Below are 26,127 nucleotides of genomic sequence, written 5' to 3' on the forward strand. Positions count from 1 at the left end.
TGACTCTCGGGTTTCCATTCAGCTCACGATCTCACTGTTTCAGGCCCCAAGTCAGGCTCTGCAATGACAGTGCAGAGTCTGCTTTGGGATTCTCTCTCTGCCCCTCTCTCTGCCCTTCCCCTGCTCATGCTGTCACTCTCAAAATAAATAAACTTAAAAAAAATTTTTTTAATGTAATGATTTAGGGCAAATATAGTACCAATGGCACTACACATGCACGCAATCTTTTTTCCCATTTTTTTCATTGAAATATAATTCATATGCCATATAGTGCATGTTTTTAAAATATGCAACTCAGTGATTTTTTAATACATTCACCAAGTTGTGCAACCATCACTTCTAATTCCAAAATATTTTACCACTGTATCCATTAGCAGCCATGCCCCATTTCTGCCTGTCTCCAGCCCCAGCAACCATTAATCTATGCTCTATGTCTATAAATTTGCCTATACTGGACACTTCAAATAAATGGTATCAGATAGTATGCGGCCTTTTGTAGCTGGCCTCTCTCATTTGGCATAATGTTTTTAAAGTTTCATATATGTTGCAGCATGTATTAGCTCATTTTCTGGTTCAATAATACTCCACTGTAGAGCTATACCACATTTTGATTATCCATTCATCAGCTGATGAACATTTGACTTTTTGGCTATTATAAAAGAATGCTTCTGTGAACATTCATGTACAAGTTGTTGTGTGAACGTATATTTTCAGTTCTCTTGGAGCTTCTGGGTCATATGGTAATTCTACGTTCAACTGTTTGATAAATTGCCAGACTGTTTTCCAAGAAAGTTGCACCATTTTACATTCCTACCAGCAATGCATAAGTGTTCCAATTTCACCACATCCTCACCTACACTTGGTATTGTCTGTCTGTCTGATTATAGCCATCTTGGTAGGCATAAGTGACATCCCCCTGTGGTCTTGATTTACATTTCCCTAATTCCTAATGATGTTGAGCATCTTTTCAGCACACAGATTTTCACAATAAGAATTTTCCATATAGTTTAGACTGATATAACAAATGCTGTAACAGTAACAATGAATAATTTTTCAATTCACATATATTTTTTTACATTAGACCTCACTAAGTAGACTTACGTACAGTCAGTGAATATTCTGTGAATAAGAAAACTAGTAAAAGATAAGAAGTCAATCTTAAAAAATTACATACAGTGATACAAGGTTTTATACATTTATATACGTATAATAATACACTGTCCTTTAGCAAAAATGGTTGATCAAAGGATCGTTAGGGTAAGAATAAAGTCTGTAAAAAGCAGTTCAATATCTTACAGCAAAGTAGCAAATGGTGGCAGGCGAATGAGCCTAGTTGTTTAAATGCCATTTATTATTTTTCTAGAAAAATGTACTGATTCTAAATAATCACTACAACATTTCATCACTTGTAAAAGTTTCTAAATTGCTTTCAAGTTTACTTCTGTGACCTTTCTATTTGCTAGACCAAATATTAAATTATATTCAGAAACATTTCATTAAGTACTAGAAAATATACTCTGTCATATGACAAACTATATTACTGCCTACACTTGTGACATTTAAGACCTCTGTACAATAAAAGTATGGAACCTGATGTTTAAAACATGGAAAATTCAAACAAAATGCTTCTATTTTTAGAAACCTAAAACAAGGAACCAAAAACTCAAAGTACTGCTGATAGCAACTGTTAACTCACTTAGGTTACGATCACTTTTTAACTCATTTGGAAGATGCCCACATTATCATTTAGTAAATGACACCATGATTTTTTTCCACTGAAAGAACCAAGCCCAGTGAGCTGTGAACATTCTGTGTGTGTTTTAAATGTTCTAGTCTGACCACTCCCCACCCCCATATGATACTTCCAGCCTCTATACATTTGTCTGTGTAAGTCTCCTTGTCTGGAATTTTCCTTTCCCCAGTGTTCTTTTCGTCACCACTGCAATCTATCCAGATCCAACAGAGGCTCCATCTTGGATATAGAGACGTCCCGACTGCTCCTTCCACTGAGCAGTTACACCAAGTATCAGTGAGGGCAATTATATTCACAGGTAGGTAAAAGAAGCTGGATTCTGAAGGATTGACAATGACTCCCAGTTTCTTTTTTTTTTTTTTTTTTTTTAATTTTTTTTTTTTCAACGTTTATTTATTTTTGAGACAGAGAGAGACAGAGCATGAACGGGGGAGGGGCAGAGAGAGAGGGAGACACAGAGTCGGAAACAGGCTCCAGGCTCTGAGCCATCAGCCCAGAGCCCGACGCGGGGCTCGAACTCCCGGACCGCGAGATCGTGACCTGGCTGAAGTCGGACGCTTAACCGACTGCGCCACCCAGGCGCCCCGACTCCCAGTTTCTAGTTTGGCTGACCGTGTAGACAGTCACAACCTGTTCCACATAAACCTTTATGAAGGTATGAGTCGCGTCAAAGGCGACCGTCACCAAATTACAAGACACAAAAGTAGTTGCAATCCTCTCTAGGATCTCTAGATGAGTTAGTTATTACCTATTCTACCTCCTCCCGACCGGACTCTGACCTAGGTGCTAAGGATAAAAATAAGAAGATGGCCCATGAACTTAATAAATATCTAATATTATCAAGCACTTATTTTGTAATAGTTGCTCCACTTCCATGTTACTACTTTCATTTATTTTTTAATCTTTTTAAGTTTACTTATTTTTGAGAGAGAGAGAGAACAAGAGCACAATCCCAAGCGGGCTCTATGCTGTTAAGCACAAAGCCCAATGCGAGGCTCAGACCCACGAACTATGAGATCATGACCTGAGCTGATACCAAGAGCTGTACGCTTAACCAACTGAGCCATCCAGGTGCCCCCACACTACTACTTTTAATCTTCACAAAAGACCCTGCCATTGTACTCACTGCAGACAGCAAACAAACTCAGAAGTTAAATGGTCTGTCCCAGCTCACAAACCAACCAATACTCAGGCCAAGATCAAAAGACAGATCTGTCCGACCCCAAAGCCACCCACTTCAATGCCTCAAGCAGCTCAACCACTGAAAAGCATATGGAAGGTATAAAATAAATATTATGCAGATGCAATCATTATGCATTTATAGCATGTAAACGTAATGTCTACAGTTTCCATGATATTATACATTAAATAAGCTTGCCTGGATATTTTATTCTAATTTGTAACATCGTCTCTTTTTAAAATACGCTATGAATGGCAGTCATCAATTTAGTAGAGTTTTTACAACATAACCTGTTTATAGGTAACTAACTTCCTACTGCCAACCAAGAGATCTACTATGGAAAAAAAACCATAAAAGTCACTCTAAGTATTATTAAAAGCAGGACACAAGTAAGATCTTATAAATAAAGGAGGAATGCACGTAAAGCAGTGAAATAATATTACCCCTTCTCTCCAACAAAAAACCCCTGCTCCGTACTCATATTCTTAAAAAAATGTAAATGGTTAATGTTGCAATTTACTCAGAGACAGTATTTCAAATCCAGTTTATAACCACAAGTTCGTTTATCCAAAGTGTAAATAAGACAACCTATAAATTAGACAATAAGTAAACATACTCAGAATATTCTCAAAAATAAGCTATTACAAAAGTTAGAATATTCACAACCTGAAAATTATATACTAACTTGTAGGTAGAATGAAATATCGTCATGCTGCATGTTTCATTATATTGTATAAAAAGTAGCTGTAATAATATGAACTGAGGCAGTAATTCTGAATCATTTTCTAGCATTTTCCTTTCTGAACTGAGAAAAAAATAAGCCTTAGGCAATGAGGATGGAGATAAATCTACTGTAGTAAGAGGCATTTTAACTTCATTTAAATCAAGACAACTTAGTAGTAATTTTCTTATAGTCCAGCTTGTAGTAGCCTAGAAATTCCAATAGATCTTTATTTCTTTTAGAATCATTTCATACTTTTGCCTTTGGTTAACAATTATGGGTTTTCTATATTTTGAATGTATCTGAAATTAAACATGACAGCTTTGCCACAATTTTATGAAGTTGTATAAATGTTAAACAACAGCTGTTTGACTAGGGATTTACCATACCAAAATGTAAACTAACATCACCAGTGCAAAGGGCCTGCGTTTACAACTTTAATGCAATAAGCCAAGGACAGTTTGACTTCACAGAGTCTATAAATAAGCACCTTTAAAGCTGAATGACAGCAATAAGGAACTACATGCTTAGTAAAATGATAGGAATTTGTGTTGTTTTTTATGAACCAAGCTTCACCGGCAATTTCTGGAAAGAAAAAAAATTTATGTAGATTACACTTGGTATGTATTATTCCACCATATTCAAAACAGAAATTAAATGATCATGTATGATAAATAATTCATGTTTTCTATTACCAAAAATATTAAAAATGTAAAAACAAATATCTTCTACATGTAACAGAAGCTAAAACTTTTTACAACATAAGAATACTTGGTAGTAATTCTAGATCTTATTCTTATATACATGTTTCACATATAGTATAAATCTTTATATTTATTTAAAAGCACACTGGATTTGCTTTGTAAGAAAGTACCGTGAGAATTGTAATACTAATGTATTTTTTCTAGATGTTACTGACACACACACACACAAAAAAATACATACCATATGGTCCAATCAACTGAATAAGTTTTTTTAATTAAAATTTTATATACAGAACCTACTAATATTATGCACATCAACACCATGTGGTTTTGAACTTATCACTCAAGTCCAAAATTCAGTACACACTCTAAACAAACAAGAAACTATATTTATACTTAATTTAATTCCCCAATCAAATACAGAGGATTTTCTTATTCTCTTTGGTGAAAACTAGCTTTTTTTCCATACTTTTATCAATTTTGTAGCCATGATGTTCTATTATCTGTTCTTCCTAAGATATAACATAAATGGAGAACTGCAAATCAATTGAATAAAATATTGAATCGCATTTTACGGTTTCTTTTTGAAATCAGTTGTCAAAACACCAGTAACTAGGCATACTGGTAACCAATCTGCAATTACGGGTCTTATAATAACTACAAAGGAACACTAAATAGTGTCAAAGGCCATCAGGGCAAAATCTGTCCAACTCTATTCATGGAGGCATCATCTCCCTGGACACCATTTTCTGAGGAGAGAAAGGAGATCCTAGATCTTGCCATGCTCATTTTATCAAAATGGAGGCACATTCCTGTGGTGTTCATGGGCCTTGAGAGGTTAGCAGACATTCAAGTAGGAATAGCACACGGATTCAGGGGCCTGCATCAGACCCCAGAGATCCTCCTATGGGCCAGCAACACTGAGATTGCCAAAGGCAGGATCTGAGAAATAAGCTACCACCTAAACGGAGGAACAAATTCCCAGGAAAACAGACTTATCACATCACTATTATATAATAGGAAGAAACTCTATGCATCATGCGGCTTGTGCTAAAATGCTTAGTGATCTCATTCTTACCATAACAAATTATCTGCCAGAAAAGACCTTCAAGGTCAACCCTGGCAACAATTAAAAAATAATGAAAAGCATTCATCCCTAAGGCAGAGTTAGAATGTTTTAGTTTGAAGCAAGGTGCTGTATATTTTATTAGCTATAACTTGTTTAATTATTCATTGCAACTCTTCTTATATTCCATACAGAAACCTCAGGTTGCTCAGATTTCTATCTGAAATCCCCCTTTTTCCCCCTTATTCAAGGGCAAATGCCTTAAGAACCCAAATTTCTATCCACTATTTCCAACTGAACACGGAGCTATACTTGTTTAGAATAAAATGCTAAATTAAAGCCAGAAAGATACAGAGGGAAAGAGAGAGAAGGGACAGAGAGAAAAAGAAAAGACAGGGAGACAGAAACACTGTTTCATCATGATCCTTTCTGCACCTCGGCTGTGCATGCACCCCACCTCCGTCCCGCCTGCGTTCTGCCCTTGCCCTGTGGTGTTCTCAGTGTCCAGGACCCTCTGCAGCCTGAAAGGCTGGCTGAAGCATTGCTAGGGCACCTTCTAAAAACACTTCTGCGTGGCTGCCCATCAGTGATGCCACTGCTTCCTGTGCTGTTTTCGGGCACCTGCCACCCCTACGGAGAGAGCTACTGTCATCGGCTGATGGTCTGTGTCAGATAGGCTGGACTGCCACAGGTGCTCTCCGCTGGAGGAGCCGGGGGCTGGTCTGCGCTGAATGCCCACGCAAATGAAGGAATGTTGTTGGTGTTTGCAAGCCGGAAACCGCCCTGATGCACATCTGAGAAGCAGTTTCCCTCATTCACATGAAATTGAGGAATTCCCTCCTCTCTCTCTCTCTCCAGCCCTGAACAGCAGTCAAAAAAAAAAAAAAAAAAAATCCTACTTCGGCATCAAAATGAACAGGGCCATTCGCATGTGTGGTCACAGGTCCAAGCCAAGCTACAGCTGAGTCTCAAAGGGGTGACATGCCTGAAAAACAGCCTATCCTAGCTTTCCATACGAACGAAAGCCCTAGCAAGTAACCTGATGGCAATTTTTCATAAAAATGACCACCAATACTATATACGCTTAATCAACTTCACATGTGGGGATGCAGAAGAGAGCTAGATTTGGGGTCAAACTGAGGAAACTGTGAGCAAAAGACCCAGATAATCAAAACGTCTTTTACCTCAGAGGGATCACAGTGACTCATTCAATTCCCTAATTTTAGAGAAGAAAGGAGGAAGCCCTCATGCCAAGAAGAATGCAGTGATTTGTTGAGCATAACAAAGTCAGACATCAGCAGATTCAGGGCCAGACCCTGTGGTCTCCAAACACTGGGTCTGTAGCATTTCTACAGCACTACTAACTGCTTTAACTTGAGAACTACCTACAGTCAATTTTAAAGAGAAGGACTGTAGAAGGCTACCTTCTTTTTACTCTATTATTCCTTAGAGCTTTGCCTCATTCCTAAATCAAGGATTTAAAAAAAACAACAAAAAACAAAAAAAAAGCAGTTCTCTTCTATCTGCCATTTTCCTGGGCTTTGTCTTGGGTCTCTGCCATAGAAATCTCTACACACAGGGTTGCTGGATCCTTCTACCTACCTACTCCAGTTTACCCCCCTTTATTCTTAGTGACACTACCCCTGCTTTGTACACAGCAGCAGTTCCCAGCTAACAAACTATATACCCCAATCTCTGGTTCAGCTATGGATGGCAAAGAGACTTAGCTCTGGCCAAGGAGATATAAGCAGAAGGCACCATTTGGAGCTCCCAGTTTTTTTAAGGGATACTTGACTGGTTTGTGCCTTGTGCTCTTTGCCTTTCACCTTCTTTGTTCCTCGGAGGATTGTGGAGGTCCAGCAACGACACTGTCATCATGAGGCAGCAAGCATGAGGATGAAAACTGGACAACAAAAAGGGGGCTGAACAGAAAGTCAGAAGCTCCTCAGATCTCATGATGTTGTGAAGCTACCTATCTGGCTCAGGCTGCCTCCCTCTAGATGACAGAAAAGAAGACTCGTTTGATTAAGCCACCGTGGCTTTAATTTTCTGTTATGTGCAGCTGAAATGATTGCTGATTCATGTATCAGGTATCACTGGATGTCACCATGAACAAGAAAATCAAAATTGTATATTTTTAATTGTATTCTTCACGTTTTTAATGGTAGTGTGTTTAGATCAACCATTGCCTGAATGCTAATATTTTTTTTGGACAAACGGGGCAACATTGCTGGGATGAGAGATCACTCTTAGAAGAGGTATTGGTATGTCCCACTGTCAAAAATATCCTCACCTGATGTATAAAGCATTAAAAACGGTTGTATCCCAGGAAGAGTTGACGTAAATTGTGGTAAGATCTAAGAATTTAACAGTGACAACAACATGTCCTGCATGAACTCCTCCTACTGAGAAAGATGTGTTTTTATTCTAAACGGCTAATATCTCAATGTCTTAATTCCAAAATTTAGAGCAAGCAGTATTTTACAGGTGGCGCAAAGAACATATAGGTATCTGGTTCCCCATTTCCTATCAAATACTTGGCAGCCGGAAACAGTGTATGTGCACACTACTGAAAACCTGGCCACCTACCCTGCATTTCTGATAAGTTGCTTTAGTTTCTATGTCCAGAGTCATTCCCGAGACCACCCGAGAATTCTGGACTGCTACTACGTCTGCCTCTGCCACACACACTCGTTTTTCTTCTTCTCTCACTTGCAAATTCTAATAAGCTGAAATGAGAAAATGGCTGCAGAAAACAATTTATATGCTACAGTTTTCTTTACTTTTTCTCTAAATATTAGGCAAGCAAATTAAAAGTCCAATATACCTGGACAAAGTATTGTGAGGCTGCAATGACCTCTTCTAAATTTTAAATTGTAAAAATTTTGCTCTAAAAAAAAGTATACTTATGTCACATCACAACTTCACGTAAAAATCTATCAGCCATCAATACCAATTTCAACATATAAAACCAGACAGAAAATGACAAAATGCTTAGATATAATAGGAAAACATGACACAGTCACTTATTTGGAACTAAACAAACCCATTTCTTGAAAATGCTTACTATTCAGTCACTGTCTTGCCCCAATACTAACAAAGGAGTAATAAGTAGAATAACTAGTAGGGAATGGCTGGGGCCTGAAAGGTACTCTTTAGTCACGGGGCTGTAGGAAAGCCAGGCCAGAAAGAGAGGAGTTTCTCTGACTCCCCCCAATCCCCCCCCCCCCACCGTTCAGCCAAGCTTAGGGGACTTCGGTGGCACACATCCATGGCAAGCAGGCTGGAAAGGGACATATTCACTCATAGACACTGGCTCTGCAGGCCTCCCTATAGCATGCTGGCTCTACAAGAGAAAACTCTGCCTGGCTACTGCATCATAATTAAGTTGCACTACATGTCAGTATTTTAAAGACATATGTTGTACCTCAATTGATTCAACATTCAATTTCAAGGTCTTTCATCTAAGGTTTCCACTTTCATTTGCCAAAGCATTATACACGGCTCTTCCTAAGACTTGAAAAAAGCCCATCTCAGCCACACCTCCAGGTCTTTGAAGCATTTCAGCTTGTACTCAACAGCAATGAGGGGCCTGGCCACATCTTGCAGAAAGAGCAAAGCTGAAGATTTAAAAAAAAAAAAAAAAAAAAAAGGCTCACTGCAAAGAGAATTTGGTCTATCTGTATTATGAAGAGGATAGCAGGTGCTCTGCCATGATCCTATAGTGCATAGATAAAAGGTGGTTCAGCTGCAGGATTTAACAGAGAAGTTTCCAATGTAAATGTACTATTTACTAACTTGGTAAATGTGCCTGTCCTTTTCATAGTATATTTTAAAAATACATAGCTTTGTAGCTTTAGAAGTCTTCTTGTCCTTTGCTCTTGTCTTTCTTTCCTTATTTAGATCTTAGTATTACCTTTGTGAATTACAAAAACTAAACTGTACAAAAAAAAAAATACTTTCCTTGGACTGATCTAGATGTATCTTGCATCTTTGATACATTTCATAATGACTGAGAGAATCCACTCTCACATGTATGTTATTTCATTTAAATATACAGAAAGCATTCTGTTGGTTATTAATTATAAAACATGGAGGACAAAAATACTAAAAGGATAAAGGATATTGCTCAGGCAAAAAACCTAGATTCGCAAGCTAGTACTTTATTAAAAATGAATTAAGAAATTTAAATTGTAAAGAATATAATAACGTTATTGAAAAACTTTCATCTATACATCTTATGTTACAGGGAAACGCAAGTTAAAACGACGAGCTACAACTACACACGTATTAGCATGGCCAAACTGCAGAACACTGACGATGCTACATGCTGGCGAGGATGGGGAGCAACAGGAACTCTCACTCACTGCTGGTGGAAATGCAAAATGATGCAGCCATCATGGAGGCCAGCTTGACAGTTCCTTACAAAACTAAACACACTCCTAGCATACAGTCGTGCTCTTTGGTATTTATTCAAAAGAACTTAGAATGTGTATCTGCCCAAAAGTGTGCACACAGATGTTTACAGCAGCTTTATTCATAATTGCCAAAACTTGGAAGTGACCAAGATGTCCTTCAGCATATGAACAGATAAAGTGTAATGCGTTCAGACAACAGATTATCATTCTGTGCTAGAAAGAAAAAGGGCTATCAAGCCATGAAAAGACATGGAGGAACCTTAAATGAATATTAATAAGGAAAAAAAGACAATCTTGAAATGGCTATATCCTCTATGATTCTAACTATATGATACTCTGGACAAAGCAAAACTATGGAGACACTGAAAGATCAGCGGTTGCCAGGGGTTGGTATGAGCAAGGAAGGGATGAACAGGCAAAGCACAGAAAATCAGGGGCCAGTGAAAACGCTCTGAATGATACTATAATGACAGATACATCTCATTCTACACTTGTCCAAACTCATACAATGTACAACACCAGAAGTGAGTGATAATGACGTGTCAATGTAGGTTCATCCCTGATAGCAAATCTACCATTCTGATGAATGATCCTGATAATGGGTGAGATTATGCATGTATAAGCTAGTGGGTATATAGGAAATCTCTGTACCTCCCCTTTAATATTGCTGTGAACCTAAAACTACTCTGAAAACAAAGTCTTTAAAAAATTCACTTGTAACACTATGCCTCAATTTTTAATATCATTGCCTTTTACATATACAAATTTAAGAATATATAATGCAATAGGTATTGTTTGTAGGTAAATAGGAAAGTGGTAAAAGAACACATGTACTAGAGAGGGGCACACAAGAATGGTCATATCTGGGTAAGGATATATAATTAGGAAATATAATTAGGGAACCCTTCAATTACACATTCCTTTAAAAAAATGGAAGGAGGGGCGCCTGGGTGGCGCAGTCGGTTAAGCGTCCGACTTCAGCCAGGTCACGATCTTGCGGTCCGTGAGTTCGAGCCCCGCGTCAGGCTCTGGGCTGATGGCTCAGAGCCTGGAGCCTGTTTCCGATTCTGTGTCTCCCTCCCTCTCTGCCCCTCCCCCGTTCATGCTCTGTCTCTCTCTGTCCCAAAAATAAATAAACGTTGAAAAAAAAAAAAAAAAAAAAAGAAGTTTTAAAAAAATGGAAGGGGGAAAGGTCTGCAGTCAATATGCAAAATGCTGACAATTAAATCAGAAATAAATGCTTGACTGTTTATTAGTGTGTTCAATTATTTTCTAGTCGTTTCTGCATGAAAAAAAAAAAATCTTGGAATTATAACATTCCCAGAAGAAAATATGACCAAATGGGATCTAGGGTTAGGTAAGAAGTGTCAGGCTGCAGTAAGAACTGGAGAGAGTGGCAGGAAGCATATGCAGAAGGGTCAAAGAGTCGCGCCGAATCACCTGAAAAGAGGACAAGGTAGGACTGTCTGGGGAGACAGTACACTAAAGGCACTGTGTGAATGGAAACAATGGATGCTGTTTACTTGGTGATGTGTGACCCCAGAATTCAGTACTGTATATATCAACTTACTAAGAACCAAAGAGAAAAGATGCTTGATTTGCTAGCATAAAACAAAACCTTAAACACAGAGGAAACCACTGAAATAGTGTTAACAACAATCTTCAACTGGGATTTTGACAGCACACATGCAAAAATGGTTTTAAAATACGTGCTTACCTATAAAAGTAAAAAATTATGCCTGCTCATAATATGACTTTTAAGAGTGAAGTCAGGAATTTATTTTATCTGGTACACCACAGTAATTTGCTGTAAAGCTTTATGAAACAGCTAAAATAATGTTACAGCCAGGAACCAATTGTTGCTAAAATGCATTCAGTTAAAATGGAAAATATAGGGAAATAAAACACTGTAATTGTCTCTCAACCCACATTATATATTATGTTGCTAAATTATATACTATTATATTCTCTACATTTTAATATGCTTTCCCATAGAGGAATTGATAACATAAGGAAATGATTCTCTGCTTTTATTTCTGAAGACCTAAAAAATATATCACACATATTTATAAACCAAACAGGGCCTCAGCCTCTTATGAGATCCCAAGGCTTATAAAATCTTTTTCACAAAACCACAACATGCAACAATGCATGAAAACCTAACACAAATGGTTTTCTGTTCTACTTCTTACTTTATTCACAACTGGGGAGTTACATATTTAAAGTGAACTATAATATGCAAGAAAAAAATCAAGATTTTCTTAATTTTAGAAAATCTTTTAATAGTATATTGTATAATTCATAAAAATATTGTCTTTGGCCTCGACAATATTTTTTTTTAAACTCGTCCATCCACTGAATAGTTGGTGCAAGTAAAGAAGAGATTTCTCCCCAAAGGGATGAAAGAATTCCATAGCCCTGATCCAAATTTAGCAGGATGCTGACAAACCATATGCTAGAAAGGAATACTACTTAAACAAAGGGCAAATGTCTCCTTTACTAGAGACCATGTGAGAATTTTTTAAATGTCATAAACTATTACAATTAATAAAATAGTAGAAAAACTTTGGCGAAGAAGCTTAGGTACCTCAAGAAAGTGAGTAATTTTCCAAATAAGATGCATTTACCAAATATGAACAGAGAGACTTGAATCAAAAGAGACAGACCTTGGTGGATGTTTTAAAGGAACCACTTCCTGGGGTGCCTGAGTTGTTCAGTCAGTTAAGCATCTGGACTCTTGGTTCCGGCGTGGGTCATGATCTCATGGTTTCGGGAGTTCAAGCCCCACATCAGGCTCCATGCTGACAGTGGAGAGACTGCTTAAGATTCTCTGTCTCCTTCTCTCTCTGCCCCCTCCCCAACTCACGATCTCTCTCTTTCACAATAAATAAAACTTAAAAAAAAAAAAAAAAACTTTAATGAAACCACTCCCTAATTCCTTCCAGGTTATGTTATCAGTTCAGATTTTCTATGAATACCTGAAAGCATGAAACAGGAAAGACAATGTGCTCACCCCCCTTTTAAAGTTCAGACTTCACTGAATTCATTCTGGGAAACTACTGTGCTTCTGAAATGTTTGCCAAAAGCGAGATTCAACCCATGTATTTCTTGCTGACTTCCAGAGTAGCCAGCAGGAACCCTCTCTTAGGAGACTTATGACAACGATCACCCCCTGACCTTCTCCTCACTGAGGGCATGCGTGTCTGACTGGTGTTGCCAGGATCTAGTGTAGCACTTGCTTATGACTCTGTGAATCTGTACCCTACAGACAGAGAAGACTGGACTAACAAAACTGAGAAGGCAGGTCAAGGAAAACAAAGGCTGACCATAAAACATGGTGGTGGTGTTTTTTTTTTTTTTTTAAAGCAATCTCAAGCACTGACCATATCTAAAAAATTATGTAATTTTATTATTTTAAAATAAAAGTACTTTACTAAAATAAAATAATATAAAAGCTGCTGCTTTCTGAGACACAGAAGGAAGACACGTTTTGTGTGCTTCTAAGTCCCTTTAATAAATTAAGGCTTTACCTTAATTTCAAGGTAAATGGAACTAGCTCCACAGAATTTTCTATAGGTTATCAACCGTTAATGTTCACAATTCTCCCCCATCTTTATAAAGACATCTCTCAATAGGTACAGATTCAAGTGCTAGTAAAAGGATCACTACCAAAATTTATTGCTGCTATTGGAGTTTCCTATAAGTAGAAGATCCCTCAAGCTGTAATAAATGATTTTTTTTTAATATGAAGAAGGTAGAGTTTCAGGAGACAAAATTAAATTTTCCAGCAATTCATAAATTAATTTCCCTATCTTATTTCATCACCTATTCTTTTCACAGAGAACTTGTGAGGAAAAATTAAATAAGTGTGAAAGCATGTAACATTTGTTAAATAGAGAAAATAGGTATATTCAAAGCATAGCCATTTTTCGATTATTCAGTATCATTCAAATATGTGAGAGCCTTATCTTGGGTCAGTGGTTCTTAATGATGGGTGTGGAGAGAAGCACCTGTGAAGCTATGGGCCGCTGCATATACCCAGGCTCTGCCTCCCAGTGGATCATGTTCCATAGGTCTTAGGTAGTGCCCTGGAACTGGCAGCTTTAAAAGTTTCACAGGTGGTTCTGGGGTACCTGGGTGGCAGTTAAGCATCCGACTCTGGCTTGGGTCCTGATCTCATGGTTCATGAGTTGGAGCACAGAGCCTGTTTCTGTTTGCCTCTCTCTCTGCCCCTCCCTGACTGGTTCTCTCTCTCAAAATAAATAAACTTAAACAACAAGCTTCACAGCTGGTTCTGACACACAGTGCTGGTTGATGATGAGCTGTCACAGGTTCAAAGGCCCTGGGAGCTGGATAGATAATCTGAACTAGGGAAAGGGCAGTGGTGGGGACTATGACAAACCAGAAAAGACACCCCCTATCTGAAGAGGCAGTCTACTTAGCTCCAGCCCCTTGGGGACTTGTGGATGCAAGCCTCGTATTCCAGGGCTTCCATCTTGTTAAAGAGAAGAAATTCAGGTTCAGTGTAACGTAAAATCTCTTGGGTCCTAAATGTTTAAACACACCGATGATCACACTGAGGCCTTGGCAGTCAGTTTGTAATCCTTGGTTTGTAAGATCAACACTGTTGAATAATTTTTGCTTCTCAACGGGAATACTCAGAAGGGTATATAATACTGGGGTGGCAGTTTGAAAAAGCATGGCTACGGTATTTTGCGGCTCTTTCCAGAAGCAGTGGGGTCTATTTACCTGCCCCATGAGTCTGGCTGGCGACTTATTTCGAGCAAGACAGAAGTGACACTGTCTAGTGTTCCAGAGCCAGGGCCTCAAGGGGCCTTGCAGCTTTCCATCCTATCGGAACATCCCTGCTGCCACATTAGCATGCGTGAGGCTGGCCACTGAGTAATGAAAAGACTACATGGAGCAGAGGGCCCACCTGCTACATAGCACCGAGGCCCCAGTGCGTGAATGAAGAGATCATCTCTCCAGCCCCAGTCGGCCAGGCTATCACATGACCACAGCTGCCTGAGTGGACCCAGCTCAACCCACCCAAAATGCAGAATCATGTCCAAAGAGTTACTGCTTTAGCCACTAAGCTTGGGGAGGCTGATTAAGCAGAAATGGAAAACTGCTACAGGCACCTTACTGAAGGTAGACTGCAACCGCCATAAAAATAACAAAGACTCGAAACAGGTGGCGTCAGTTTTGGGAGTGAATGGTAGGCAGGAGCAGGGAAAATTACGAAGCAATGATTAAAGACTGGAGAAACGGCAGCCTGTGGTGGCGAAGTAACTGATAGCATTTTGCCTCCGATAACTTGAAAGACAAAGAATGTGCCTAATGAACTCATTGAGGCGGCTAAGAAGACCCCAGAAGGAAGACCGAAAATATAACTTAGTTTCCTTAAACCGCTTATGATAAAGGCACAGAAAAAGAAGAAGAGCTAAAAAAGAAATTGTTCAGTTTGCAAGCGGAATGTGGCAGGGGGAGGGGCAACAGGGAGAAATAGAGAGTCCAGGATTTGGTGAGTTAGAAATAAACCTGTCTCTCATGCTCCAAGTTTTCAAAGTTATAGATAACCAACATGACTATGTGCGTGGGAGGAGGGAAGGAGAGGTAATACTTGAGAAAAACGGAATATATACTTACACAGACATGCACATGTGTGAGCAGACATGTTTTCCTATCAGTTATTTAAAATATTGTTTTTCGTCAAAATAAATATAAATATACTACGTATAGATTCTAAGTTGGCATTACTTTTTAAGACACAATGTAAGAGACTTCAAAGATATTTGATTCTTGGGACTAGTGGTTAGGGATACATCCCTAAATCATCTGGGACAGGCATTTATTTCCTTCTACCACTTTAGGAGTACCTTGGTGGAAAAAGTGAAGCTTCAGGGAGATGAGCCCCCCCACCCCCGCCCAGGTGAGCCTCACTTCACATGGCTTAGAAACCTGGCATCCATGAGAAGTCCCAACAAGATGAGGAGCGTGACAAGCTGCTGTGGAATTACAACTGTGCCACAAGGGTGATCCCAACTCTCACACATCCACTTCTCAAAAGACTAAAGCAAATGGCAGGAAAATTGAAGAACACAGACCTCTGTAATTAAAACAGATGACCTGGAATCCATGTGCTGAGAGTGCTCCCGTACAGGTAGAGGCAGTTGGGCTGTTACCTGGAGCATACTTGCTCTCAATGTACATAATACTAAACCACACTCGATTAAATTTTCCTGACTCATGACAAAGGGCATAAGGTATTGAGGATGAGCTCGACAAGCTAGATAAGATTATAGCCCCAAAGCAGGAAGCAGCGACAGCAGTCTGAGATCATTTATTCTGATGGCAAAGTACACTAAAAATATCAGTTGGTATTAAGGGCATCATATTTTGCCATAATGGTTTCATTCATTCAACTGAAATAACTGACCATGTGCCTATGGGCCTTGTTATGTGCCAGGGATTAAGAATCTTAATCTGGCCCTCAGTGTAGTTACAAGCAGGTAGAAATGGTAGTCATACTAGGCTAGGGATATGGAATACTACTACGCTTATGTAAGTAACCAAGCTCCGAAGGAGCTTAAAATAAACCATAGTTTGATCATTCATCAAGGAAAGGTTTTTGCTCAGAACAATCTATTTAAGACAGGAAAACGGGCAATTTATTTTAGACAGACTTCTATTCCAAATGTCTAAAACAAAACAGTCTTGAATTTTAAGCAAACTCTCAGCTCTGGAATGATCCCAACGCCAAAGTTGTACTGAACATATCATATGCAATATTTCATGATACCTCCTATAAATATAAAGCAGAACATAAAATAAATTACATATATAAACAGAGACTAAAAATTCATATGTTAGTACTTATGAGTAATAAAACTTGAAATAGTTATGTTTTCCCTGGGGCAAAGTTTCTTCATTTTATACATTAAAAGTTCAAGGCAATTTGAGAAAAATTTATATCCAACCATTCTGCATACATCTAAATTACCCTCAATGTTGTATATAACTGAAGCACTTCTAACAAAGACTAGAAAAATAACTGAAGCCTAAGTTGAATTTTTTAATTGCAAAAGAAATTATTTTTCTTCCAGTTAACAGAATATGTTAGTTTCATTAAACTGTAAAAAAGAAGCACAACTTTCATACCATGAATTTGATATTCTTTCAACCTAAATGATAAAATAGGGACAAAAATGTTTAAGTCCCTGGAAACAGGTTCCCATAAAACTGCCTTCTTGGAAAACAACTGCAGGCACTGAAGAATATTTTTAATTCATTTAGAAATCATACAATAGCTCATCTGAATGTATTCCATGAAGTAAAATATACTCTCGATTAGCTGAAAACTTAATATACTCTAATAAACTTTGAATAATTTTAAAGCAATTTCTGATCTTTTCATTAACTTTCCAAACTTTTCCTTACAACATTACATTACAAAAAAGAACATGGTTCTCTCCAACCCCTACTTCTATTTATAAAGGACAATTCAATTTACAGAAGTTGATGTTGTGCTCATTTCTTTTCTGTCAGACATTAAAGAACATTTCTTTTGGAAGAATTTGAAGGTTTTAAGCATCAAGTGTAAACTACCATTTACAAATATTCTCTAGAAGTTCCAATGTCAAAATGTGCCACATAAAACCCCACTGAGATTTACAGTTTGAACAGCTACTTTGGCATTTGACTTCATCGATCACATCCCATGTTGCAAAGCTGCTGCTATCACTGCACATCCCTTCAGGGTCCTATGGTGGGAAATTCCAGTGAGGACCCGTCTCCTCCTTTTCCCTCACCCTGACTGGCTGCCTAACTACCAGACTGGGCTCTGCACCCCTGAGGGCAGGCAGCCTCACTCCTGACCCTGAACCCTTGGGCTTTCATCATGATCCCATTTCAGGTAGCTTCAGGTAGTAAAAATAGGAAAGCTTTTGGAGCTGTAGTCCTGGGCTCTAAATCCTGGCTTACAGCCCAAGAACTATACAGCCTGGACCAGTTAGATAACCACTGTATAACAGATACATAGCGACCAATCTTAGATAGATATTAAAATGGACCGTCACATTTTTAACTACATTATGCAATCGGAGATAAGAACCTAAGGTTAAGTATTCCAAATTCATAGATGAGAAAAACAGACTCAAAAAATTAAATAATTTTCCCATAGCCCACACAGTTAACTAGGAATCAAATTCCTGATTCATTCATTCAGGATATTGAGTGAATGTTCCATACAGAATGGCCACAGATCTGTAAACGTAACAGATAATCTCTTCCATCATGGAATTTACATTCTATTAAGGAGACAAGAACTTAATAAATTGACAACAATTACCTGTCACCTAGAGAAATACAATGGTGGGGGAGTATGGGAGAGTAACTCTGTGTGCGTCTGTGTGTGTGCACGCGCATACATGGATGTGCATATGTGTGTGTATGTGCATGTGGTGACAGGACGCCAAGGAGTTCAGAGTGTGTCTGGGGAAGGCCTTTCATGAAGAGGTTAGCTGTTCAGCCACCACGTGAGAGAAGGCATTTCCATAGAGGAAGAACATTCTAGCAAAAAAGAACAAATGTATACTTAGGGTGGCACAGACAAGGCTCTGTAAACCACCTCCTGGTCATCTCTCCAGGCTTATTTTCTGGCCAAACTGCCCAGCTCAACCTCTGTGCTCTGTCATCCATTCAGAACCACTTTCCATCCTTAAAACTGCCTGCCTACTCTTGCCCCGGGCCTGTGTGTAAACGTCTTGGTATGTCTACTTATACTCAGAAAACATACAAGATTATTCTGCTTTTATGTTACAGTGCACATTTTCCGTACTTGTATGAGCTTCATGATTATGCAAAAATGGCAAGATAATATTCCACTAAATGTCATTCCATAACTTACCATCTTATTATTCACTTATTTTTCTAATACCTAACCTAGCATTTTCCAAGTATGGAAGTATCCAGGCTGTAGGTTCCAAAATGGGACACTGGTGCAGGTTTTTAATCTTAGCCCAGTGGAGTGGTCAGTACTATATGTATAGTAATAAGCCTCATGAACAGTAGACAGACACAAAAATTACCTTTTGGGCTTTGAATTCTTAACAATAAACTGCCAGACTAAATTACATTTCAGTAATTATTCTGAACTAGAAATAATGGGAGATAGGAGGAAGAGGAACTAATCATGATGAAGCTCTTAATAACAAAGGCATCTAATATTTAATAAAGGAACATCATCAGAAACCATACCTGCATTGTAGCAAAGGATATATGAATATGAAATATCTGGCCAAGATATTGTCATTCTTAAATCAATAAGCTGTTATTTAAGTGAATTTCAGGTTTTGTAGAGATATAAAATACACATATCTGAGAGAGAAGCACCACAAAGATGGATGTAAAGACCCCAGATGGAATGGACTGCTCTTTAGTAAGACTTGCTAAATTTGCAGTTAGAAAACATCTTTGACATTTGTATTGTTTTTTTGTGTACAGAAACAATACAAAAATCACTCTTGAAGTCCTTGAGGTCAAGCAGCTATAACTTTTCAGTATCCCTAGTACCTATGTGGCAAATGATACACATTCAATAAGTATTTATTTTATGAAAAAATAAATCGCTCAAATCTATTTCTTTAAAATTTTTTTTTTTTTTTGTACATGCCTTATTTATTTTTGAGAGAGAGAGACAGAGCATGAGCAGGGGAGGGGCAGAGAGAGAGGGAGACACAGAATCTGAAGCAGGCTCCAGGCTCCGAGCGGTCAGCACAGAGCCCGACGTGGAGCTCGAATTCACAAACCACGAGATCATGACCTGAGCCGGTCAGACGCTTAACCAACTAAGCCACCCAGGCACCCCAAAAGTTTTAAGTTTTAAGATTAAAATGTATACATGCCATGGAAAACAAAATATGCTTAAAAGGCTTTTCTGACTGACATGGAAACAAGTCCAAATTTTATTATTAAATTTTAAATGGCAAGTTGCAGACAGACAATGAGTAATTTTTAAAAAAACTGAAAAACCTCTGAAAGAATATACACCAAATAGTGGCTCCTTTGGCTTTGATGGTGGGTTTTTTGGTTGTGTTGTTATTGTTGTTGGTGGTAGTGGTAATCAATAGAGAACTTTTCGGTCTATATAATTCTGTATTATCTCATATATACATATGTATTTGTATGTATATACATATATACCACATATAAAGATACACACATACTTTTAAAACACGTACTCTGTAAAAGAGAAATTAAATGAATTTTAAAACTACCTGAGTAATCTAAATGAAAATAAATTAGTTCACAAAACCAAAAGCACAAAAATAAAAAGTGTTTAGTATGAAATCTTCACATTTCCCTTCTCATAGAACTATAAAGCTTCAATTGTATGTTTCAATAAATTACTATTTGAGTACCCAATCATATATGGGATGCTGAAAAAGAAAAAGAGTTCTCTCTATTCCACCAGTCCTTAATTTTTACACTTTGTTACCGTCTTTCCATTTACTGGGCAACAATATCTTTACTCCAGGGGAACCCCACCCCCGGCTTCCAAAGGAAATCTTCCATTAGAAAATGGTCAAGTGTTGGGGTGCCTGGGTGGCTGTGTCAGTTAAGTGTCCAACTTCCACTCAGGTCATGATCTCACCACTCGTGAGTTCGAGTCCTGAGTCGGGCTCTGTGCCAACAGCTCAGGGCCTGGAGCCTGCTTCGTATTCTGTGTCTCCCTCTCCCCCGCTGGCGGTCACTCGCTCTCAAAAATAAATACACGTTAAATTTTTATTTTTAAGTAGTCAAGTGTTGAAGCCCAAAGGAAAACAGAAATTTAGGGAGATGTTTTATTTTCTAATGATTGAAAGGAAAATATCGACTTCTAGCAGATTTCAATGCTTGCCCTCTCCATGTAAGGTTACCCAATCTTATTTTAGAATATGCTTTCCAAATTACTCTTGTGCTTGAGAAAATATATTTTTATACAGAGCCAGATACTGATTGAAAAATAAGGCCATGAAATTAAGACAAACTTTTCACTGCACTAGATTTGATCATAGCAATTTGCAAATTTAAGTGTTCTAAATAATACAGAGTGGAAAATAGGTACCGGTATAGAAGCCCAAGATTTCTACCAATTATGAGCACTTTTTATACTTCTCTGATAGCTAGTTTCTTTATGTTTTAAATGAAGGTATATTTTCTGAAATCTTTTCAAATGCCAAAAACTTCATGTTCTGTTTTATATACTTCTACCTTAAATGTACCTGAGGAACTGTTTATCTACTGAGACGAGGCCAGTGATAATTTGTTAACTATATGAAGTTTCACATTCCACTACAAGCTTTATATATCTGTCTACTCTTCTGGTAAGTATTATCCCCATTTCTTGTATGGGAATCCAAGAGTGAAAACAGTTGTATCTTTTGTTCAGGCTCAGAGAGCTGGGTCAAATTTTAAACTCAAATATTTTGGATTTCACAAATCTGTGCTGATGCCCTCCACTTGGAACTACTTTGTAAATTATACATTCAGATCTAATTTATCTCCATTTCATTTTATACATCAGGCTTAAAGGCAGGTACACCTGCACAGACTAGCTGAAAACTCTAGTTTATAAAAATTTACATTTCAAGGTAGAAATTATTCACGGATTATTTACATTAGATAATATTTTTCTTTAGAATAAGATTCATTTAAAATTAAAGTTCTTCTGGGGCACCTGGGTGGCTTAGTCAGTTAAGCGTCAGATTCTTGATGCTGGCTCAGGTTGAGATCTCACAGTTCAGTTTGTGGGACTCTACAATGACAGTGTGGAGGGAGCCTGCTTGGAATTCTCTCTCTCCCTCGCTCTCTGCCCCTCCCCCCAGTTGCACGTTCTTTCTCAAAATAAACTTTAAAAAAATAAAAAAGTAAAATTAAAGTTATTCTGAGTAAACCTTAAATGTGACATATGAAACTCAAGTTCACAAAAGAGGAATAAGAACACATTTATTAAATGAAGTATATTAATATTTAATAGTCGAATTTTTGGTTTTGGCCAAAGACCATTTCAAGGCTCCCAGAGCCTTGTTTTGTTTCTGTTTGTCTGTCTGTATGGTGATGGGGAGACAAGCTTCTGCACACAAAACTGCAAACAGAAATTATTTCAGGTCTCCTGCTATAAGCATAAGTATCATGCTAGTATAATGTTCTGTTAATTTCAGGGAATCGTTTTTGAACACTTATGATCTACCATCTCATCTAGAAATTCAAATTCAAACTAATATACATAGATCTTGATGAATTTTTTGGAAGGAAAATGATAAAATGATTTTAAAACATAATATCAAAGCATAAGAAAACATAATAAAAAAGGAGGAAATGTACTTAGGGGCATACTTTCAGTAATGATGAAAGTCTATGTGATGTTTTTCATTTACATTCACAATTTATTTGTGATATTTGCTTCTCAGAATGTTACCTGAAGGAAAATACTATAATCAAATTTAACTGACTTAAAATAACCAGAAATAAAAGCATATATTTAGTAGAATTTCCTAAGCTTATAAACTATAATGCATGTGAGGAATTAAACAGTTCCAAATTCATGTACTGGAGTTTTTAGCTAGTTATTTCAGCATACAAGGTCAGTGGACTGATAAATTTCAAACATTTTATACTCTTGAAGATTAATTTCTACTATGATAGAAATTTTTTAGGGGCACCTAGGTGGCTAAGTAAGTTAAGCGTCTCACTTCAGCTCAGGTCATGATCTCATGGTTCAGTTCGTGGGTTCAAGCCCTGCATCGGGCTCTGGGCTGACAGCTCAGAGCCTGGAGCCTGCTTCAGATTCTGTCTCCCTCTCTTTCTGCCCCTCCCCCAGTCATGCTGTCTCTCTCTCTCCCTCAGAAATAAAATAAACATTAAAAAAAATTTTTTTAAAGATAGTAATGTTTTAGAAATGTTTTCTGCTCCTATAATATTCAAAACCCAAAATGGACTCATTTTGCTTAAAGAAAACTCAGTAGATAGAAATGACAAGGCATGGCAATGACAATTTGACATGCAATATGCCTCTGTACAGAAAGATACACTATTCTCACCAGAAGTCTGTATGAACTGCATTATATATAGCCATCATCTTTCTGCAATTCTCAAGAGTAAAAATACCTTGCAAATCTTTCACCAATACACATGTGCAGCACACACACCACACATACACACCCCTTTCTCATATATTCACAAACTGGGACTAGGAAAGGGGGAATAGGTGCAAGATAATAGTGCCCATCAACCTCCAGAACCACATCAATTCTTTTTACAGATACATTCATAGCAGAGGTGCAAAGACTTCATTCACTTCTCCCAGGCAAAGGATTATACTTCTGGGAGTTACTAAATGTAACAAAATTCCATCACTACAAAATGCTGATCAGTTCCTGAACTAGTCTGAACTGGGGTTTACCTACAACAAGAGGAATCAGCCCCTTTCTAGCAAAGTTTGAATGCTCTGTATTGAGAAAAATTGAGAGAGCTTTGGATTTATAAAGCACTTCACAGATGCGTGGTCTCTACTGGAAAGTTAGAGGTCTCTAAAGGCAAGTTCCTGCTTCATACTCAAAGGGCAGGCAGCAGAGCACCTGTATGTGCACCTGCAGACATAACAGTTGTCCAACAGAAGCCCAGTACCTCCAGCAGCTCTCGCTGGACTTGACACTATTTGCCAACTCCCAGGCTTTCCAACTTTCAAATAATAATCTCTATAAGAATAGTAAGAGAGATCCAGCACTATCCTAATGGGACATGCATTCTAGAAGGGAGGTATAGTTCAACAGGTTATAGAAAATTATAAAACAGTAGCAGTACTAATAATTGCAATATTAATAATGTACATATTTGGTAAAGAACTATGAAAAGCCATATGAATACACAGAAGGAAAATTTAAGGTCACAAAGTTTGGAATGCCTTCTTCACAGAGAAACGTTTAAGCTGAGCCCTGCAGTACTAACAGGCAGGACAGACTCATGAGGCAAGGCAATTGTGGTGGTTGGGAGGTATGCAAAGAGAACTGCCCTGGAGATAGAAAACTGCCCACAGAAGAGAGTACATACTGTTGGAAAACTTGGAAGAAATTCAGCACATAAGAACTAGGTTGAACTAAGGATCCTGACTGATAAGCTCCTAAATATTGACATTTAGGATTTTTCAAATACTAAACTTAACGAATGTTAAACTAAGACCATTCGTTATGATACAAAATAACTGTTAAAATTTTTTTTTAATTTCTTGAACTTCAGGATATATGATCTATAAAACACAAAATAGGTATATATCTCAGTGTTGGAATCTGACAGTTGACAGTCCCAGGAAGATATGAATTTAAGTTGCAGGTTTTAGTCTAAGGAAACGTAATACCAAGCAGTTAAAAAAAAATATGTATCTTAATTAACTAATGGCAACCATTTGCATAGAGTTAACACTTACATAAGTGCCAAGCACTGTGGTAAGGACTCTGTGCGCGTATTATTTGGTCCTCACAAATTCCCAGTGAATTAAATAGATTATCACAAGTGGAGAAAACTGAGGCTTATAGAAATTAAGAACTTTCCCAAGGGCATAATACTAGCAATTATCCAGAATCAGAATACAAATGTAAGTCGATACGATTTCAATTCCCACCAGTACACCATACCAACAGTCATAGGTACCTGTTAGGAAGATGGTACCTAGAACACAAGACAAATATGCCTACAAACAACAACAAAAACCCCATTACGTGTAGAATCCACTTGATTATATTTTCTTCAACTAAACAAAGTCTTAAAATCAGAGGCTGTGGCCATAAACTGCATGGTCCTAAAAATATATCTCTTTTCACATCATTTCCCATATTAAAATTATTTTATCATGTCTCCCAAACATATAATTAGTTTTGATTGAATGGTTTACTTTTGTGAAATTGTATTGATCCATTCATTAAACAGCTTATTCTTCAAAGAAAACAGTGCTAACGTCCGCATATATTACTACTGATAGACAGGATTTCACTAGACTTTCCAAGTACGCCAATACATTTTTTTCACAGTGCTAGAATATGATTTGCAAGCATATGCACATAATGAATCTAAATGAATGTAAATCACTCAAATCTATCAAGTGGTCCCACTTCGTTGGAATACATTCTTCTAAAAAAAATTAGTTCGCCATTCCATTTTTACATTAGTTAGCAGTTCTTTTAACTATTTTAGAATTTACTGGATTATAAAATGCTACACTCATTTTTATAAAAATTCAAGTATCCTTGCCCCATCACTATTTGCTAGTGGAATAGTGTTCAATCTAGAATATTAGCACAAATATTAGAGTCTTTTCTTCTAGGTAATTTATATTAGCAAATGGATGTAAAGAGAATTCCAACAACCTGGTGACAGGCCCTCAGGAACACCTTCCTGGAAATTAAAACGGAACAATTTTTATATTAAAAAAAACAAAAAAAAACACAAAACCTTGAGAATCCTCCCTCCCACCGCCCTCCTTCTGCTATTGTGTGGTAGCAGGAGGAAACCCGACATGTGGCCAAATTAATATCCTTAAAAAATTAAAAGGTTCCTTTATTACCTGTCACATATGAACTAGCAGGGACCCAACACCTGCAAGTAACTGTTTTTTATTTTGTTTTTTAAGTTTTAATCTGAACGTGGAAAAGGTGGGGGACAGGGAGTGGCATGGTACAGATGGGCCAAACCAGGCCTTAATGAATTAGAGTAAATAATCAAAATCATTAATTCTACTAATCACTGCCAGTTATCAGGTAGTTATAAGGACATAAGTTGGATTTCCATCCTCCACTTCAGAGGTAGTTTCTGAAAACCCAGAGAATTTATTTGTAGGACTTTTAGAAAAGTTTTGTCTTGCCTCTCCCACTAAGGCTTATACTCCAGGAAGGCAGAGATCATACCTTACTTCTTCATCTTCCACAGCATCAAACTCAGTAATTACAGACAGTTGAAATAACCAAATCACCCACAAAAACTTTACAATTCAAAAGAGAGTATTTTTTTTAAATTATTTTTAACATTTATTATTGAGAGACAGAGCATGATCATGGGAGGGGCAGAGAGAGGAGGAGACACAGAATACGAAGCAGGCTCCAGGCTCTGAGCTGTCAGCACAGAACCCAATGTGGGGCTTGAGCTTCCGCGAGATCATGACCTGAGTTGAAGTCGGATGCTTAACCGACAGAGCCACCCAGGCACCCCAAAAGAGAGTCTTTTTTTTAAATGTTATGCGGTATGTTTACTTATA

At 37.8% G+C, this 26,127-nt stretch overlaps 1 protein-coding gene across 1 annotated transcript in view; it reads right to left on the reverse strand.

Moving 5' to 3' along the window:
* Positions 1–26,127, reverse strand: part of NR3C2 (nuclear receptor subfamily 3 group C member 2) — a 350,537-nt gene that overhangs the window by 295,210 nt on the left and 29,200 nt on the right. The window lies entirely within an intron of this gene.

Source organism: Lynx rufus, unplaced genomic scaffold, assembly GCF_022079265.1.
Source record: "Lynx rufus isolate CCGP_SWC_20201006 ecotype Redwood Valley unplaced genomic scaffold, mLynRuf1.p SCAF_3, whole genome shotgun sequence".
NCBI classification, from domain to species: domain Eukaryota; kingdom Metazoa; phylum Chordata; class Mammalia; order Carnivora; family Felidae; genus Lynx; species Lynx rufus.